The 21,110-nt window shown below is 43.3% G+C and overlaps 1 protein-coding gene across 10 annotated transcripts in view; it reads right to left on the bottom strand.

Annotated features, from left to right (window-relative positions):
• The window catches only part of scel (sciellin), a 96,876-nt gene extending 79,721 nt beyond the window's left edge, over positions 1 to 17,155 (bottom strand). For all 10 annotated transcript variants that reach the window (XM_078221622.1, XM_078221627.1, XM_078221624.1 and 7 more), the window contains exon 1: positions 17,016 to 17,155. The gene's annotated coding sequence lies outside the window, so the exon portion shown is untranslated. The remainder of the gene's footprint in view (positions 1 to 17,015) is intronic.
• Between the last annotated feature and the right edge of the window lie 3,955 nt (positions 17,156 to 21,110).

The raw sequence follows: 21,110 nt of genomic DNA, 5'->3' as shown, positions 1-21,110 counted from the left end.
ATAAAATTCCTAGTTCATCACCTGTTCAATTTATTAATCACAGGATACAATTTGGAGGAATAATATCAGAACAAATCAAATGGACAATGTCCACGGTAGCGTTGAGATTGCAGAGAAAAACGGAAAACAGCTGTAGGGAATGGGAATTGTCTTTGTGAAAGAGGATTTGCACAACAGTCCGCAAATTTGAGGAAACACATTTCTAACTATGGAATCACAATTTACATGCTAGATAAATTTGGGTTTATAATCTGTTAAGAGTTGTTGAAGGGAAGCCTTGCATGTATACTTGGACTGAAAAGTGGTCTTCTTGGCCACAGTCTACTTTGGTCAACCTCCTCCAGCAAGAACAACACGTCAGCATCAACAGTAGTACTGGTCATATGTTTCCCCTGTGAACAACGATTCAGCTTTTCTGTCACCATTAAGATTTCCTTTACCAACTGCTGCAGACAGTACACAGGGCTTTTGGAAAACACACAATAGTTCTTTGAGCCAAAGCCCAATATGGTTGGGACTCAAGCTGGCATAGGCAGGCAGCTGCTTCTAATGACTAACTGTGTGCTAGCAGTGTTGGTGCCTCTACTGTTAACATTGATTGTTACTACTTCCAAATTTAGAATTGTGCATTGTCTAAATGGCTGGGCAGTTCATGCTATGCATTGACTGAGCTGTTTGGGGCATCAGCACTGTATTTTGTTTAGGGAGTGTTAGCATTGTCTGAATTATAATGTCAGCATTGTCTGAACTTTAGGCAGCATTGTATGAACTCTTGGAGAGTTACCTGTGTTTTACCTGAGGTGTCGCGATACATTGCCAACTATCTCTGTATATCTCTGTGGGCAGCACGGTGGCACGGTGGCACAGTGGTTAGCACTGCTGCCTTACAGCGCCAGGGACCTGGATTCGATCCCCAGCTTGGGTCACTGTTTGTGTGGAGTTTGCAAATTCTCCCTGTGTCTGCATGGGTTTCCTCCGGGTGTTCCGGTTTCCTCCCACAGTCCAAAGATGTGTGAGTTAGGTGGATTGGCCATGCTAAATTGCCTCTTAGTGACAGGGGGACTAGCTAGGGTAAATGCATGGGGTTACGGGGATAGGGTCTGGATGAGTGTGTGGTCAGTGCAGACTCGATGAGCTGAATGGCCTCCTTCTGCACTGTAGGATTCTATGATTCTATGATATCACATTACAGGAAGAACATCAGGTGACTGTTATTCAATTTTATCTCCCGTTTCCAATATTGTCTGTGTACCTTCAGAGTCCAATACTCAAATGTTATCCATATAATCACCCTTTCTATGTCATGAAAAAACTGTTCAGTGTTTTGCATACAGACCGGATATTCTGAACACAAACAAAGGTATATGTTTCTGCAAAACTCCGGAAATCAAAGTTTACACGTCAATTTCAAGCTAGGTAATGCAACAAGTCCTGGATAAATATCACTGCAATTCTGTATGTCTGATACGCACACAAATGTTTGCCCATGTTGACTGATTTTTCAGAATTAATGTACAAGCATTGTGTCAAAAGCATTCAGAAAACCTTTTTAGTTATGTGCCCAAGCGCTCAGTGCATGGGAGTAAGTCTCAACCAAACACATTTCTTGTGCATGACATTAGAAGAACCACATAGAGATCTAACATTTGGGGAGCCTCCGATTGGCCCTTAAAATACATTAAAAGGAATTTCTTGCAGCAGTCCAAAGTTGTGCAGGTTAGGTGGATTAGTCATGGTAAATGCGCAGGATTACGGGGATAGGGTGGGGTATGGACTTGGGTAAGGTGCGCTGTTGGAAAGTCGGTGCAGACTCAATGGGCTGAATGGCCTCTGACTGTACTATGGGGATTTAATGGATTCTACGATTCTAGGGTAGCACGGTGGCACAGTGATTAACACTGTTGCCTCACGGCGCCAAGGACCCGGGTTAAATTCCAACCTCGGGCAACTGTCTGTGTGGAGTTTGCACATTTTCCCTGTGTCTGCGTGGGTTTCCTCCGGGTGCTCCAGTTTCCTCCCACAGTCCAAAGATGTGGGGGCAAAGTTGATTGGCCATGCTAAATTGCCACTTAGTGTCAGGGGGATTAGCAGGGTAAATACCTGGGGTTATGGGAATAGGGTCTGGGTGGGATTGTTGTTGGTGCAGGCTTGATGGGCCGAATGGCCTGTTTCTGCACTATAGGGATTCTATGATTCTAGTCTCCGCTGTGGTTCAACTGGTAGAATTCTCACTTTTGAGTCAGGAGGCTGTGGGTTCAGGTCTCACTCCAAAGTACTGAGCACAAAAATCTAGGCTGACAGTTCCGGTTCATTCCAGTGCTGCACTGTCAGCGGAGCCCATTTTCAAATGAGAGGATGTTTAAAAAAATCCAATGACACTATTCTGAAGCACAGGGGATTTGTTCCTCGTGCCCTGGCCAATATTTATATCCTGATCATGATAACAATAAACAGAGTATTACCATTACCACATCGCTGTTTGAGGGAGTTTGCTCTGTGTAATTCAGTTGCTACATTCCTACCTTACAACAGTGACTATACCTCAACAGTATTTAATTAGCTGGAAACCACTTTGGGACATTGGAAAGTTGCAAAAAGTGCTGCAGAAATGTATGTCTTTCCTTGACTCAATTCCCTTTGATATATCCTTTTTGTTATTGGATTAATGTGAGTCAGAGTAGTATTTTAATGCTGAAATGGACAGAAGAAGAATAGATACAGTAATTCATTCCACGGTATTTTGAAGACAGTTAATAATTATAAATTCTCGTAATGGATCTAAGGTGATAAACTTTTTCTGACTGTCCTGTTGGACAAAGTAGTTGGATAATGATGAATTGATTGTCAGTAGAAACAACGTACATTGGTAACCAGTCTTCACATAGCAAGCTGTCACCCACAACACAAAATGTAAGGTTGACATTTCCAATTAAACAACTAAAAATGCTTGTATCCTTTTCTGCTCAACCCTTTATACCCATCTTATAGGAGCAGACTCAGGGGCAGAAGGGTGAAACAATTACCAAGGGAATGGTTCACTTGAGTTATAAACTGGATGGTTCATACTGAAAAATTGGTTTTCACATGTCCCTTAGGGTAGGATACTTCCCATCTTTAACTAGCCTGGCCTTTATGAGGCTGACACCCCACACCAGCATGGTTGACTGTTCCTTTGAAATGGTCTAGCAAGCTCCTCAGTCATATCAAACCACTAGGAAAGAGAATAAGAATAAAAATGGGCAGATCACTTGGCTGCAACCTTGGTATCAAATTAAGACACAATGACAGCACATTCAGCCAAGGCGATCTCGCAAAATCCTGCTCACTAACATTTGAGTCTGGCTCCAAAGTTGAGAGAGAGGTCCCTCAAAAGTTAGTCAATATTAACCTGACATCAGAATCAGTCAATGTCTCAGACTTCTTCATCACCATCCCTGGATATATTTTATCACGATGTGGAGTTTAACCCTAGTGTTGTTAAAGCTCTTACTATATTTTATCACACCAGCAGGACAAACAGTAGGAGCATAGCGACATACAGTCTGATGATAGTCCTCCTCGTTGACTCTGGATCTCATGAAGACTTGTGGCTTTGGAGCCATCAACATCCAAGAACCCACCCTTGACTGAAAACTGAACTGCAAATCCATGTTAATGCCTGGACATTGTTGCAGATCAGAGACTCACAATTTCACTATGAATAACTCGTTTCCTGACTTTACAAAGCCCCTTCATTATACAGGGGGCATGGGCCAGGAGTGTAATTGAGTACACACATTTTCCTGGATGGGTGCAACTCCAACAACACTCAAAAAGCTCAATAACATCCAGAACAAAGCAATCAAATAGATTGACACCCCATACATTGGTTTTAACACCAATTCCCTCCAGTATTGACGTATAATGGCTGCAGTGTGTACTAGCTACAGGATGCACTGCAGACATTTACCAATGCTTCTTCAGCAGCACATCCCAAGACAGTGACCTCCACCACATTGGAAGGACAAGGCAAGAGAAGACTTATCAACTCCAATTTCTACAAGTCACACACTCTTCTGACTGGGACATGTATCATTGTTCCTCAATTGTCAAACTAGGTCAACTTCCTGCAATTCCCTACCTAAGAATATCCCTCCTCCCACACAGACAGACTGTAAAAATGGAAACCACTGCGGGGCAACCAGGGAGGGCAAAAATAAGCCTTGCCAGCAATACCCACACCCCAGGGCTGAATTTCACAAAAACCTGACCTGTTTCAACATTGAGATGTGTAATCAAACGGCAATGAGGAATTCTGTTGAGATGGGTAGCTGAATTAATGGATATATCAAGAACATGTCACTCTCTCCTCATTATATTACATGATTGTTTTATGTTGCGGTCCGTGCAAGCTGTCGTCAGCACTCACTTAATCATTGTTCAGACTTAAACAGGCTATTGAAAAACATATAAGTTAAAGAAATCAACTAAAAGAGCAGGAATGTTTTATTTTCCTGGCTGGTGTGAATGAAGTATTGCACTGTGTTACGTTTCACTACTTAAAATACTTGCAATTTTTATCAATGGAGAATAACAGGTGGAATATGACGTGAGCTATTAATGCATCATTGCTTATTTTGCAGTGCCACTGAAGATCAATTTCACCTTTCATCGTGAAATGATTACATGCTCTCAAAGGAAACTCAACTTTTGTTACTTTGTTCAGATGCTGTCCAGCTTAAGATCATAGAAACCCTACAGTGCAGAAGGAGGCCATTCGGCCCATCGAGTTTACACCGACCACAATCCCACCCAGGCCCTACCCCCACATATTTTACCCACTAATCCCTCTAACCTACGCATCCCAGGACACTAAGGGGCAATTTTTAACCTGGCCAATCAACCTAACCCGCACATCTTTGGACTGTGGGAGGAAACCGGAGCACCCGGAGGAAACCCACGCAGACACAAGGAGAATGTGCAAACTCCACACAGACAGTGACCCGAGCCGGGAATCGAACCCAGGACCCTGGAGCTGTGAAGCAGCAGTGCTAACCACTGTGCTACCGTGCCGTTTTGGTCTCCTTTTCTGAGGAAGGGTGTTCTTGCTCTCGAGGGAGTGCAGTGAAGGTTTACCAGCCTGATTCTGGGGTTGGCGGGACTGATTTATGAAGAGAGATTGACTAAATAATGGACGGTTTATCGTTTGCGTGGATAAGGAAGACTGAATTATTTAAGAAGCGGGTGAAAATTGTTTAGCCATTGATGCCAAAGTGCTGGAAATACTCCAGCATCTGTGGAGAGAGAAATGGAGTTCACACTTTGAATTGAATAGATTCTGAAGAAGAGTCATTTTCACTCATCCCGAAGCCGTAAAATCCCGCCCGAGGTCAACGGACTTTTCCCTTGTCCACCCCTTGCGTACTCCGATTCCCGTAGCGGGCGGGGTGGTAAAATTCCAGCCATCAACTCTGTTTCTCTCTCCACAGATGCTGCCAGACCTGCTGGGTTTTTCCAGATGTCCATTTTCCAACATCCACTGTATTTGGCTTTTATTATAGGGCATGGGCAGCCAGTTTTATACTCTGCCCTTCTTACTTCTCCATGTCCCGTCAGCGGATAAGGAACCCCTGTGTCATAAGGGCTGCTGAGACACTATTGCTCACGTTGCACAACTGTCCCAGGTGAATCTCACGGCCAACTTTTCTGTCGCCCATGAAACAAAGTGAGAAGTTCTGAGTCACATCATAAACTGTCAATATCTAAACCAGTTAGGGCAGTGATTCAGATTCTAGTTCCATGCAATCGGTTAAGAAAAGAGTTTCTAGGTGGAGGTTATAAATTGTATCATTTACACATGTACCTTTACACAATGACATTTCACTCCTCGGTGAAATTGACAATCAAATACTCAACTTGGTGTCGCCAATCCTCTCCCTGCTTATAAGGCTTCGATTTGGATAGAAACTGAATTATTCCAGCAATTACACTTGCCCTGGTTCTTTTCCACCATGAACATATGAATATTTCTTGTTGATTTTGAAATTTGCAGTTTTGGTCTCCTTTTCTGAGGAAGGGTGTTCTTGCTCTCGAGGGAGTGCAGCGAAGGTTTACCAGCCTGATTCTGGGGATGGCGGGACTGATTTATGAAGAGAGATTGACTAGGTTAGGATTGTTTTCACTGGAGTTCAGACGAATGAGGGGGGATTTCATAGAGACTTATGAAATGTTAACAGGACTAGACAGAGTAGATGCAGGAAGGATATTACCAATGGTGGGGGAGTCCAGAACCAGGGATCACAGTCTGAGGATTTGGGTAGACCATTTAGGACGGAGATAAGGAGACATTTCTTCACCCAAAGAGTGGTGAGCCTGTGGAATTCATTACCACAGGAAGTAGTTGATGCCAAAACATTGAATGTTTTCAAGAGGCGGCTGGATATAGCACTTGGAGTGAATGGGATCAAAGGTTATGAGGAGAAAGTAGGATTAGGCTATTGAGTTGAATGATCAGCCATGATCGTAATGAATGGTGGAGCAGGCTCGAAGGGCCAAATGGCCTCCTCCTGCTCCTATCTTCTGTGTTTCTGTTTCTATGTTAGTTTCTGTCAACATTCACTTTAATTCCAAGGATCATGCTTGTTGCTACTTATCTATCTATTGGTTCTTGTAATCCTTCTTCCTTGTTTGCTGCTAGTCATATTCAAATCTAACCGATGTTGTCATCCCCAACACCCCCTCCACTCCCACAATCTTAATGGCAGATTTCACGTCTTCAATCACTTCTTTGATCATTGCTTCTGCATACACATTGAAGAGGACTGGTGATAAATAACCCTCTTGTCAAACTCCTTTTCAAATTACAAATTCCCAAAAAATATTCATAAATTCATTGCAAGAAAAAGGACAAGAAAAGGTTCAAGAATTCAAGTATTTAATAAGTAAATCTGAAGATGGAAGGCACAACAAGAAACAAGAACGAGTATTGCTGTGGGAGATACTGTGTTTGGTAAGATGAGACAGTCACTAATCGGAAAGCTGAATGCACAACTCAAGAAGCGACTGGTGAAGAAACCTGATTTGGAGTGTTGTTCTGTGTGGGGGTGAGACTTGGACTTCACTGAAAGAGAAGTTAAACAGCTCAGAAATGTAGATGAGAATGGAACGGATCTGGGCAGAAAAAAGTGACAAATGATGAGGTGCCAAAGAGAATAAGTAAACGAATTTGCTGAACGCAATCAGCAAAAAAGCACTGAGACTGGGTGGGCACATCACGAGAGGAAGCAGATTAGTAAGAAACATTATGGAAGGAAGACTTCAAAGAAAAAGAGGAAGAGAAAGGAAGAGAATATCACTGTTGGGTAGCTTGTCAACTGAAGTAAGTTATTGAAAAATGAAAATCATCAAAGAAGAATCATAGAACCCCTCCAGTACAGAAGGAGGCCAGTCAGCCCATCGAGTCTGTACCGACCACAATCCCACCCAGGCCCTATTCCAGTAACCCCACACATTTACCCTGCTAATTCCCCCGATACATGAGTCAATTTAGCATGGCCAATCCACCTAACCCACCCATCTTTGGACTGGCACAAGGATAGAAAGACATGGAAAGGTTACTACAAGCCAAGGAACTCCAAGCAGAGCACACATGATGATGATGGTGATATTACTGGATGGGACAAAGTTTCTGGAAGAAAATAACATTGAGTTCATAACATATGCCATTATTGATGCATAAAACTGTTAGCAAGTTCAGGGGAATAAGAAATATTCCATAAATTGCAAACCTCTCAAATTTTCTGGTCAATTTATGCCATTTTGTTAATGGCCTCATGCACATTGGTGTCTCCCCCTTAGAACTTGCAACACTTGTACATTAATTACCATTAAGACGTCACATTAGGTGACGGATCATCATGAACAGCATGGGTACCGCTTGCGTAACATGGTCACTGTTACTAACATCGCAATCAATCTCTCCAATCCAGAAAGGGAACCATTTAAACTTGACTCCAGCAAATCCTTAGAGATTTTTAGAAACTCAATATTTGAATGGTTTACATTTTTTCTTACTTTTTCCTTGTAATTCTTTTTTCTCTCTTTCTTCATCCAATCTTCTTCCACTCACTTTATTTCTCTTTGTAAACCTCATTTGACAATAGTTCACCCCTATTTCCATATCCGTCATTTTTCCCAATCCTTAAATCATATTAGACAAAGGAATAGATTGCCGATTTCATTGTGCCTCAAGGTTCTAGGTGCCATAGAATCATAGAATCTCTACAGTGCAGAAGGAGACCATTCAGCCCATCGAGTTCTCACCCATTCTCCAACAGAGTATTTTACCCAGGCCCACACCCCACCCTATTCTCATAATCCCATGCATTTACCCCGCTAATCCCCTTAACTAGCATATTTTGGGACACTAAGGAGCAATTTAGTATGGCCAATCTACTACCCTGCACATCTTTGGATGCCATCACTGTATCATTATCCATTCGCTCTTCCAGCAAATTCAAATAATGCTTGAGATTACTAGTTTGAGTGTTCATATTCTACCATGGCCTTGCCCCTCCCTATCTCTGTAATCTTCTCCATCCCCATAACCCTCCGAGATATCTGCGCATCCCCAATTATAATTCTTCTATTGTTGGTAGTCATGCCTTCAGTTGCCAAGGCTCAAAGCTCTGGAATTCCCTTCCTTCACCTCTCCACCTCTCTACCTCGCTTTCCTGCTTTAAGACACTCCTTTAAAACCTACCTTTTTGACCAAGTCTCAGGTCAAATGGCCTAATATCTCCTCAAATGGTTCAATGTTATTCTTTGTTTTATAATACCTTGGGACACTTTATTACATTAAAGACACTACCCAAATGCCATAGTTTGGCAAGCTGAAGCAGGAAAATGTCTAACTCATGGTACATGCCGCAAAATGTTCCCCCCGTGTCTGCATGGGTTTCCTCCGGGTGCTCCAGTTTCCTCCCACAGTCCAAAAGGCGAGCTGGTGAGGTGGATTGGCCCTTAGTGTGTCCTTAGGGGAATTAGCTAGGGTAAATACATGGGGTTATAGGGATAGGGCTTGGGTGGGATTATGGTCAGTGCAGACTCGATGGGCTCAATGGCCTCCTTCTGCACTGTAGGATTCTATGACGTCCTACTGCAGGAACATTTGCCTCAACAATCTAATTCACTGCGTATAAATGTTCAACATTCAAATGAAACAATTTAAGAGGAACTATCATTGTTATAACACAGTTCTGCATTACATTACGTATCGAGTTAATGTTTCTCCATCACAAAACCTGGATGACACTTACAGTAATTAATTGTTCTTTGAATAGAGTGGCAGTGATCTTAGACACTTAAGAGAACTGAAACTTAAAACTTGCCTTTGCTGTATCACCAGACTGTTGAACAATTGATCCTCTACCTTTAGATTAAAAATAGCTTTGTTTGTCAACTCTAAAACTAGGGCAAGACGTAGAACAATGGCTTGTGTTTAAAGATGTATTTACCTCTCATGAAAAATAATGTTAAATTCCCTGAGCTTTTTGCCTCGATATAGGATTCAGAAGATCTGCACTTTCAATGGTTCCAAGGAGCTAATATTCCAATAATCCAAAGTGGAATCAGAAGCAGAGAAAACATGAGTCACTTTCAATTGCCCCTGTACAGTGGCACAGTGGTTAGCAGTGCCACCTCACAGCGCCAGGGACCTGGGTTCGATTCCTGGCTTGGGTCACTGTGTGCGGAGTCTGCACGTTTGCCCCGTGTGGGTGGGTTTCCTCCGGGTGCTCCGCTTTCCTCCCACAGTCTGACGTGCTGGTTAGGTGCATTGACCATGCTAAATTCTCCCTTAGTGTACCTGAACAGGCACTGGAGTGTGGCGACTAGGACATTTTCACAGTAACTTCATTGCAGTGTTAATATAAGCTTGCTTAAATAAATAGCAGAAGGATCAGAGGCGCACAAAAACACTGAAAAGAGGGAAGTGAAACTGTGTTGAGGAGTCACAACCTGAAACTCATTTTCTTAAACCCCGAGGAATATTGGAAAAGGCTCATTAGTTAATACGCTGACACTTAAAACACACGTTTAAGACTCATTGCGCTGCTCACATATCTTACTTTGTCTTCAGGACTGGTTTCACCTGAAACTCCTTCCAGCCAGTGACATCAAATTGAGGGATTTTACTTACATCCAATTAATATGAGTAACGCTGCTGTTAAGTTATCTGGGTGGGAAGAAGCTGCTTCTTTAAAATGAAAACTTAAAACAGGGTGTTTGTGTGTGTTTGCAAATTATTTAAACCGGTTGTGCAAGTTTTGGGTGGGGCTGTATGCACACCTGAATGGCGCTCATGGTTACACCTTTATTCTCCTATTCTAATAACCAATGCAATTCTTTCATTAATTCTAATCAACTTGGTGATTTTTATTCTGTTATTATTACCCTGTTATTAAATTCTGTTGGGTTTGTCCTCAGCTTGGATCATGGTAATTTGTGCTTCTTCTGGATGAACCAAATATACTAAATCAACAAATTAAGGAGTAAAATTAAAAGGCAGCTCCCTTAAAGGGATATTGCATCAAAGTAAACAGAATCGCAAAGGAAACTTAAAACAGCGAAACAATGTGTGACTAAAGAGCTTGATAAAGCACCCCAGCCACCCCCCCCCCCCCCCCCACCCCATAGTGCCCACTGGGGGTACGGAGGCCTCGACCGTGCCAGCAAACACCATGAGCTCCCTTTCTAGGGACACCCAGCATTGATATAGCCATAGAATCCCTACAGTGCAGAAGGAGGCCATTCAGCCCATCAAGTCTACACCAATCAAAATCCCACCCAGGCCCTATTCCCGTAACTCCACACGTTTACCCTGCTAATCCCCCTGACACTAAGGGGAAATTTAGCACGGCCAATCAATTTAACCCGCACATCTTTGCACTGTGGGAGGAAACCGCAGCACCCAGAGGAAAACAACGCGGGCACGGGGAGAACGTGCAAACTCCACACAGATAGTGACCCGAGGCCGGGATTGAACCCCGGTGCTGTGAGGCAGCGGTGTTAACCACTGTGCCACCGTGCCACCCATGTAGGAGAGGGAGATTGTCAGGATGGATGATCCCCTGGACCTATTAATGACCAGGTTGTTCAGGCCCATGAGAAGATCTTCTTTTCTCCCTCCCTCCGCACCTGGTGGCCAAAGATCAGGAGGTAAGTTGGATGTGTTTGCATTAATTACAAAGGAACATTGATTAATTAAAACTACAAATTGACAGGGTTTTGACTGAAATGCTTCATAATGCAACACTTCCCTGCTATATCTTTTAAGTTCATTATCAGCTGTGTATTTCTAATTGCAGCAGATTTAACCATGCTTATCTTTCGAAAGGGTCAAGGATGATAACATAATTGTTATGTTATTGGACTAGTGGGATTGTTGATTTGGCAAAGATCAAACTTCACCACAGTAGCTGGGGGAATTTAAAATGAATTCAATACATGTCGAGTGCAGGGCTGGTGAGTGAAGGTGACCATTAGTTGTTGTAAAAACTCATCTGCTTCACCAGTGTCCCAATTCAGAAGGAAACCCACCAGACTACATGTGTCTCCAGACTTACAGCAATGTGGTTGACTTCTAACTGCACTCTGAAATGGCTTAGCAAGCCACTGAGCTGTCAAACGATGGCTTACCTTGGCCTTCACAAGGACAATTCGAGCCTTTTTGTGTCAGATCAAGCCGAAGATGGGGTGCAATGCCTCATCTTGTCAGCTTGGATTTTGTTTGTCTACTTTATGGGCACCACGAATTGGATTCAATTGATGTGGAGATGCCGGCGTTGGACTGGGGTGGGCACAGTAAGAAGTCTCACAACACCAGGTTAATGTCCAACAGGTTTATTTGGAATCACGAGCTTTTGGAGCACTGCTCCTTCATCAGGTGAGTCACCTGAAAGGAGCAGCGCTCCGAAAGCTCGTGATTCCAAATAAACCTATTAGACTTTAACCTGGTGTTGTGAGACTTCTTACTGAATTCAATTGGGTTTTGAATTTGTTTTTTGGAGCAAGCAAGGAATGGATTTGTGTTTGCCTAGTCCACTCTGAGCACTGGCTTTGTAACTTTAAGGATGGAGTTAACAAAACTAAATAAGGAGGGCAATTAGGGATAGGCAATAAATGCTCGCCTTGCCTGTGATACCAACATTCATGAATAATATTTTAAAATTGCACCGTTTTTCAGATGTGGAAGATGCTATACTGAAGCCCTTACTGTCATCTGAGGCAGATGTAGAAGAACCCACGCACTACTCAAAGAGTAGGAGAACGCTACTGAAATGTCCTGGGCAATATCTATCCCTGATCAATCACCACCAAAACAGATCATTTGGACATTCATCTTGTTGCTGGATTGTGGATACAAACAGGAAAGAAATAAGTGATGCACACTGTCGTTCCTGAATTGCAAAAAGTATTTCATTGTTTGTGAAAAGCTTTCAGGAATTTTAAAGTCATAAAAAGCACTGTATAAATGTCTGTTCATTTTTTAAGAGATATCTGTATAAGATAAGCAGGATACTTGCCTATCTTGAATACTCAGTGCTAGTATCAGTTGCACAGGTATTATATGTATGTAGAATTATACCAGATATACTGCGTTTGGTCCAACCAGCATTTAAGTCCCTTTTGAGACAAGCGGAGCTCCAAGTGCCAAGTACACTATTCCACTCTCTTCCAGACAAAGCTAGCAGGCTTGAAATCTAGGCCAACATTTCCTGCACCAGTGAAAAACTCTGCATTTTCCATACCATCATGTTTATTGTATCTCCGCACAAGGCTTCAACTAGCCACCGTGTGGCAAACAGTAGGCAGGATCTAGGTTTATTGATGTGTCACAAGTAGGCTTACATTAACACTAATGAGGTTACTGTGAAATTCCCCTGTAACTTCATTGTAGTGTTAATAGATATAAGTTTACAGTGAAACTTGCCAACTGGCAACTACCCAACAGAATCATAGAATCATGGAATCCCTACAGTGCAGAAGGAGACCATTCGGCCCATTGAGTCTGCACCGACTCTCCGACAGAGTATCTTACCCAGGCCAACCTTCTGCCCCATTCTCTTAACTTACACATCTTGGGTCACTAAGGGGCAAGTTAACATGGTCAATCCACCTAACCTGCATATCTTTGAACAGGAGGAAGGAAACAGGATTCCAATCAATATGATTACATTCATAGCTAAATACTGGGCATAATATGGTACTCTACTCTTATAATCTTTCGCCATCAATCTATCTCTCGTCCATTCTCCGATTTGGAGCTATATTATTTTCTGATTATCCAACAAGTGTCTAGTCTACCAGCAACAGAATAAAAACCCTTTCTGTCCCTTACATGCATCTGCATCATGATCAGAATTTCTACTGGATGCTTACAATTCACTTGAGAGAGAAAGAGAAGGTGCCTGAGATTGGCTATTAGAAACCCCTGTTGTGTGGGCTACCTATTTCCAGCCAAATGGATAATTTCCTTTTCAATCACGTCTGGAGACTACACGGCCAGAAATGACTGGAACTGATTCTACACAATAGTTTTGTTTGCTGAGGTTCATGGAAACTGTTCATGAATAGATTCTGTAAATGGAAATTGTTGACTATAAAATGCACTGTCTGTCTCTTGAGTACAATTAGTTGTAAGTCTCGGCCCACCTCCAACTCATCAACAAACACAATGGTGTCAAAAAAGGAAGACTTGCATTTAAATAGCACCTAGTGCACAACCACAGAACATCCCGAGGCACATTGCAGCCAGCGAGGGACTTTTGGAATGTGACCATTGTTATTATGTAGGAAAGGCAGCAGCAAGTTTGCACACAGCAAGCCTCCAGGAAAAGCAATGTGATAATGTCTCTGTTTTGTGATGTTGATTGTGGAATAAATATTAGCCAAGATACCAGAAATAACTCCTCAAAATAGTCCAAGGGATCTTTTACACCCACCTGACATGGCAGATGAGGAGCTCGGTTTAATGTCCCACCCAAAATACAACACCACATTGGATTGTCAACTTTGATTTGCTTGTTAAGTCCTGGAGTGGAACTTGAACCCACAACCAGCTGGACTCAAAAGCAAGAGAACAGCCCATTGAGCTGCAGCACGTTAGTAGCCACCAGTGTCCCCCCACTTCTCCGCCTCCCACTGATCCCCTCTCTCTCCTGCACCCAACGGGGCGGCACGGTGGCACAGTGGTTAGCACTGCTGCCTCACAGCGCCAGGGACCCAGGTTCGATTCCTGGCTCGGGTCACTCTCTGTGTTGAGTTTGCCCATTCTCCCCGTGTCTGCGTGGGTTTCCTCCAGGTGCTCCGGTTTCCTCCCACAGTCCAAAGATGTGCAGGTTAGGTTGATTGGCCATGTTAAATTGTCCCTAGTGTCAGGTGGTTAGTAGGGTGAATAAATAGGGTTATGGGGATTGTGGTCGGTGCAGATGGGCCGAATGGCCTCCTTCTGCACTGTAGGGATTCTATGAAATGATTGCACACCCCTCCATCTCCCTCTTCCCCTCTCCTTCCCCACTCCCCTCTCACTTGGCAAATTTAAAACAGTTTGGCTATGGACTGATATCCAATGGGATCCAACCAAATGAATAACTACACTGCCTCCTAGGTGTCCATTGTATTTTATTTTCAATACACGGAGGAGTTAAAATACTCCACCCTTCTAAAGTCCAAAACGGTTCTTCTGGAATAGGTAAACCTACATTTGTTTCACAGCACATCTCATTCGCAGTGATGTTGATGATGTTTTATCTAAACTGAAAAAAAGGGCATGGAACCCTTGTCAGGAGTGGACTGCAAAATACCATTTTGGTATGAATCAAAAACACAAGTCTTCCATTAATTACAGCCTGTATCATTTAGTCCTAAAAATATGCACCTCTTTCTCAGCTCCTCAGTCCCAGACCTACTTTTTTAGTCACCTCACCTACACATCTTTGGACTGTGGGAAGGAACCGGATCACCCGGCACCCAGAGCCAGAGACCCAGGGTAATACTCTGGGGGCTGGGATTTGAATCCCACCATGGCAGATGGTGAAATTTGAAATAATTTTTAAAATCTGAAATTTAAAATCTAATTGTTGTGAAGACCCATCTGGTTTATCGATGTCCTTGCGAAGCAAGTTGTGAAGTGAAGTCATGGTCAAAACTGGAGGCTGTTTCAGGGGGAGAGGTCGATGATCTGAACGGATCTTTCTCTCGGTGCTCCGGTGGGAGATCTGCCTCATGGTGGAAGCCTCTTCCATATGGTCCTTGATCATGAACAGGTGTTGATGTGCAAACCTGTCGCTGCCTCGGGACTTGGCCATCCACAACATCAAGGTGGCTGACACGTCACAAGCCGTCCTGCATGTAGGTCCTTTGCTGAAGATAAATCTTCAACATGTAACTGATGGGATTACTTTGGGATCAAGTTGGCTCCAAGATGGTGTGACTTTGTCATAGAAAATTACAACCAGTTTGTTACTCAGTGACACACTCAGTCAGCCAATACTTGAGGAGTCAGGTAAGCAGCACTCCAGGATGGTTGACCATCTCAATGTTGGGATTTGGAGGGGCAGAGTTGTTACTGCAGTTAAAATTCTTCCTTATTCGTTCCAAATACAATCCTGTAAGCTAACTCCAAAACAGATATGGTGATCATGGATGAGCAATCAGGAAGGAATTTATCAGCAAGCCATGTGATTTTAGATGGTTAATGTACCTTTGCTATACGCTTGAGGTTAAAGTAAAGTAAAGTTTATTTTTTAGTCTCAAGTAAGGCTTACATTAACACTGCAACAAAGTTACTGTGAAATTCCCCTAGTCTCCACACTCCGGCACCTGTTCAGGTCAATGCACCAAATCAGCACATCTTTCAGACTGTGAGAGGAAACTGGAGCACCCGGAGGAAACCCACGCAGACATGGGGAGAATGTGCAAACTCCGGACAGACAGTGAACCGAGCTGGGAATCAAACCCAGGTCCCGGGTGTTGTGAGGCAACAGAGCTAACCACTGTGCCGCCATGCCGCCCCCCCTTGTGAAATGTCTACTTGCAGCTGTGCCTATAATCTCTGAGCAGAGATAGGTGAGGCATGCCACTACAGAAGAAGGGTGTTAACTCCACATTGGGCAAATGAAAACTCAGCTCTCCTGGAGTTCCCAGCAGATTGATTTGGAGACTCTAAGCATGATGACAATTGTCAATGCACGTTAGGCACCTGACTGCCCAAATCATCTCTGCCTGAGTTATCTTGTGCATGCCCACTCAATCCATGATGAATCATCAGCACAAAAAAAAAGTCCTCAAACACATTTTTGTTTCTGCCTTATCAACCACAGACACACCTGCACATAAAAAAACACCTTTAGCTCTCTGACTATTTCACAAGCCGCTATTATCTACCTGTCTTTCCAATTATTTCCTCAACTGTCCAAAATGACTAAGAAAATACCAATGTGAAAGTAGAGGCTTTTCCATGACGGGACTTATTTGAAAGGTGGCTACAGTCATACTATTCTACTGAACAAGGACTCCAACATGGAGCTCCCCATAAAGTGTTCAAGAAGTTGCAATCACAAAGATAAATTAAATTTTGCTTCCTCGACAAGCCTACTGGTAACATCTACACTAAATATTTGTTTTGCACATAGGACTCTGGTCCTAAGAATTCCATAACTTCATTGGTTTTCACAGCTTTCAAGTTTATCTAAAAATTTATGACCTTTCTTTTTAAAAAGGGGGAAATACCTTTTACAACCAGCAGAGTAAATGATCCAGCAGCAGGTGCTGGATTAACATTGACACTACCCACTGTTTCCTCTGACAAACCAATATTGTCATTTGAGCCACTTCAAAGGTGTCAAGATTCATTTTCATATCTTACGCACTTAAAGCCAAGCTAAAAGGGCATAAACAGATTGAACTTTGAGCAAATCTTATCAAAGTGTCAGGTTGGATTATGAGAAGTACAAGCACTAATATCTTGTACTCACCTGTCTGCTTTTTTGTTCTCTGAAGGAATCCCTTTGGAGTTTCTTCTCTGCTTCCAGAGGATGCCGAATACTGCCGAGCTCCAGTCAGCGGACAAGAGGAATGGTGAAGGTAACGCTGGCAGAGCTAACCCCTAGCTTATTTGTTCCTGTATTGACAGGGTTCCACCCCAGTGCCACTGACTCACACTCTCACTCCCTCTGGGTGGAGAAAAGGGAGGGTACATTGCAATCTCCGGCAAGCAGAAAGCACCTTTAAAAAAAAACTAGAGTGGCAGCTCGCAGAGTTTCCACATTCCACCACTCCCTCTCAGGTCAACTCAGCTGCATTCCTTCCATATCAGTGCAACTCCACCTGAGCGGATTTCACCACCCAAACATATTTGCAGTGTAGCTATCGAATACACCTGTCACTGAGGTACAACAAGAATCAACCTCTTCCCTGACAGAGCCTCATTGCTATCTTTAACTAGAAAAGAGAACAATGGATACCCAAAAATGGTTGCAAGTCAGAGACAGAAGGAGCAGTTAAACAGGCAGCTGCACCTTAAAATAAGATTACAAGCCGTTGATTTTTTGCACGTTTGCCTCAATAAGAAGCAAATGTTACCAATACCAGATTTTTAATGAGAGCTATCCACCTCCATTTCCCTGCCCTTTGCCCAAATACATTCATGCTGCGCCTTTTCGATTACCTATCCTATTCAAATTTCAATGACATTATAGTATTTGATCGATTAATAATTTCTGCTCAAGCATTCCATATCCAAATGGCCTCTCCAACTAAAAAAAAACAATCTCCCTTTACCGCCCCTTTGCTTATTTGATAGTGACCCGGAATCTAGAACCTATCGCTACTGATATGCCAACCAGAGGAAAAGATCGCCAAAATCTTGCTGCCATTTACACCGGCGGGAACTTACGGTCCCACTGACCCTGCACCCACGCCACTGGTTTCCCGGCAACAAGGGGTGCGTTCAGTGGGAAACTCCATTGACAATGGCAGGATCATAAGATCCCACAACCAGTGAGCAATACGCCGCCTCCCACCGTCACAAACACGCCACAGAGGGGGAGGAAAATCCCGCCCAAGGGGCGATTTGAAAATCCCCGAGGGCTATGTTTCCCAAAATGGGCTTCATGGAACCCTGGGGTTCTATAGGAGACATCCAGGGGTTCCACAGTAGATCCGGCCTCGCCATTCAAAGCACCCGACCTTGAAGGGCTTTCGTTATGTGCGATGGTTATTACTCGTGTAGAACACATATTCAACAAATATATTCCACATCAAAGTTCACAGTTGTGTAATTTATTCTGCAGATGGTGCGTGAATTTCTGCATTCTAAGGTTATCAGAAATAGGAGCAGGTGTAGGCCATCCAGCCCATTGAGCTCCACCGTTCAATAAGGCAATGGCTGATCTGATTCTGGCCATAACTCCACCTCCCTGCCTACACCCATGAACCTTGACTCCCTTAATAACACATCATACATTATCAATTGGTGAGTCACTCGGCTCTCAAGAAAGTACAAATTCAACACGCGAGTCATGGTGCAAAGGAATGATACTCAATTGCAAAACTGGGCTGGCTTGTACAATTTCCATGCTGGAATTTCAACGTGGATTTGCATGCTGCCATTCTTGGGGCAACCTGCCTTTGAATGGCCTCTGGCTTTGGAAAGCAAAGAGTAGGAAAGGAGGGGAGGGAATGCCTCTCTTCCCCACTGCCCGTGAGAATTTTGATTTACCCTATTGTAGGTACAGGTGCAGTTCTGCTCACAGGTATTTGTGGACTGAGACTCTATACCAGTGCTGTCTACTCGATGGCCATTTAGAAATGAGCCATCCTCAAGTGGAAACAATATAGGAACAAATAGGTAACATTTGGATCGGCACGGTGGCACAGTGGTTAGCACTGCTGCCTCACAGCACCAGGAACCCGGGTTCAATTCCGACTTTGGGTGACTGTGTAGAGTTTGCACTTTCTCCCCCTATCTGCTTGGGTCTCCGCCGGGTGCTCCGGTTTCCTCCCACAATCCAAAAGATGTGCAGGTTAGGTGGATTGGCCATGCTAAATTGCGCTTTAGTGTTCAAAGATGTGTAGGTTAAAGGGATTAGCGAGGTATATATCTGGGGCTGCGGAGATAGGGCCTGGGTGGGTTACTCCGTTAGAAAATCAGTGCAGACTCGATGGGCCAAATAGCTTCCTTCTGCACTGTAGGGATCCCATGATTTAGATCTAGAACATAGAACATAGAACATAGAACAGTACAGCACAGAACAGGCCCTTCGGCCCATGATGTTGTGCCGAGCTTTGTCTGAAGCCCAGATCAAGCTATTTCCTCCCTATCATCCCGAAGTACTCCATGTGCCTATCCAATAGCTTCTTAAATGTTCCTAAAGTTTCTGACTCCACTATCCCTGCAGGCAGTCCATTCCACACCCCAACCACTCTCTGAGTAAAAAACCTACCTCGGACATCCTTCCTATATCTCCCACCATGAACCCTATAGTTATGCCCCCTAGTTACCGCTCCATTCACCCGAGGAAATAGGCATAAATCTAAACAGAGTTTAACATATGGTGCAAACTGCTGCCCAATGCAATGAATGTTAACAAGTTTTTAAAAATCAGATTCCTGATTTAAGTGAAGACAGATAGATTTGCCACAATGAGAAGGAGATGAATTATGAGTGTTGTTGGTAAAACCACATCTGGAATACTGTGTGCAATTTTGGTCTCCATGTTTAAACAAGGATATACTTACATTGGGGTGATACAGCAAAGACTTCCATAAATTGATCCCATAACTTGGGATGGGGGGGGTTGTCCTATGATGAGAGGCTCAAACAATTGAGCCGATTTTCACTGGAGTTCAGAAGAATGAGAGGTGATCTCATTGAAACTTATAAGATTCTGAAGGGGCTTAAAAGGGTAAATGCTGGAAGATTGTTCCCATTGGTTGAGGAATCTAAAACATGGGGGTACAGGATAAGGGGCTGATCAGTTTGGACTGAAGGGAGGAAAAATTACTTCACTCAAAGAGCGGTGAATCTTTGTGATTCTCTACCCCAGAGGGCTGTGGATTCTCCATCATTGAATATATTTAAGGAACGGGTAGGCAGACCTTTGTTCTTTCCGGGAGTTGAGAGACATAGGACATAGAGAAAGTGGAATTGAAACTGAAGACCAGCCATGATTGTATTGAATGGCAGAGCAAGCTTGATGGGCCATATGGTCTACTCCTGCTTCTTTTTCTTGGGATCTTTTATTGTTTCTTGAAGCAAGGTCTTCAATGACATGATTGAATTACAAGGAATTTGTAATCTTTACCCATCTTTCCATTTATGGTTTGAAGTGTAACACTTAGTGTATAATGTTTGTGGCTTTGCATTCAGATTGTGGTTCACATTTGAATTCATGGATTGGAGTTGTAACATTGAAACAGGGCCATTTGGCCCATCCTGTTGCTGAGAGTACTCTCACATGCCGTGAGAGTAATTTGGTTTAATCACATTTGCCCCCCTGTTCCAAATTTAATCCCTTTTACCTCAACCTAATCTTCAATGTTGATTTAATGTCTGCCTCAATTATAATCCTGGAAGCAAGTTCCACAGCCTTACAGTTCTGCGTAAGATAGTTTCTCCTGTTCTATTCTAAGTCTGTTAACTCATATGGAGCACTTTGCTCTCAGACATTGTAATTCAATCATGTCATTGAATCATGTGGAAGGTTTACATGGCCTCCAGACCACCTGAACCTCTAACTTCAAGGACTTGAAGGGAGTAGATGAGTAGTGGCAATGTTGTTAATGCTAATGCTGTAATAGCAATAATGTTGGAATATCATTAAGGTTGTAATAATAAGGTAAATGCATAAGACATGAAGTAAACTAATGTAACTCGATATCCATGGGTTGAAGACTTGGGAGAGGTGTAGTATAATGGTCTGGTACATGCAGGGTTAATGAGGGACTGAGTACAGTACTGCCCACATGAGCGTGGCTCCTTAGGTGGCACCAAGGCTCCTGAGGTGGCACTTTCCAAACCCACGACCACTACAATGGCCTCACCTAGGCCGAGGTCACATGCTTCATGT

This window comes from Mustelus asterias, chromosome 10, assembly GCF_964213995.1.
Source record: "Mustelus asterias chromosome 10, sMusAst1.hap1.1, whole genome shotgun sequence".
NCBI classification, from domain to species: Eukaryota; Metazoa; Chordata; class Chondrichthyes; order Carcharhiniformes; family Triakidae; genus Mustelus; species Mustelus asterias.
This window is presented reverse-complemented; position numbering and strand designations above follow the sequence as displayed.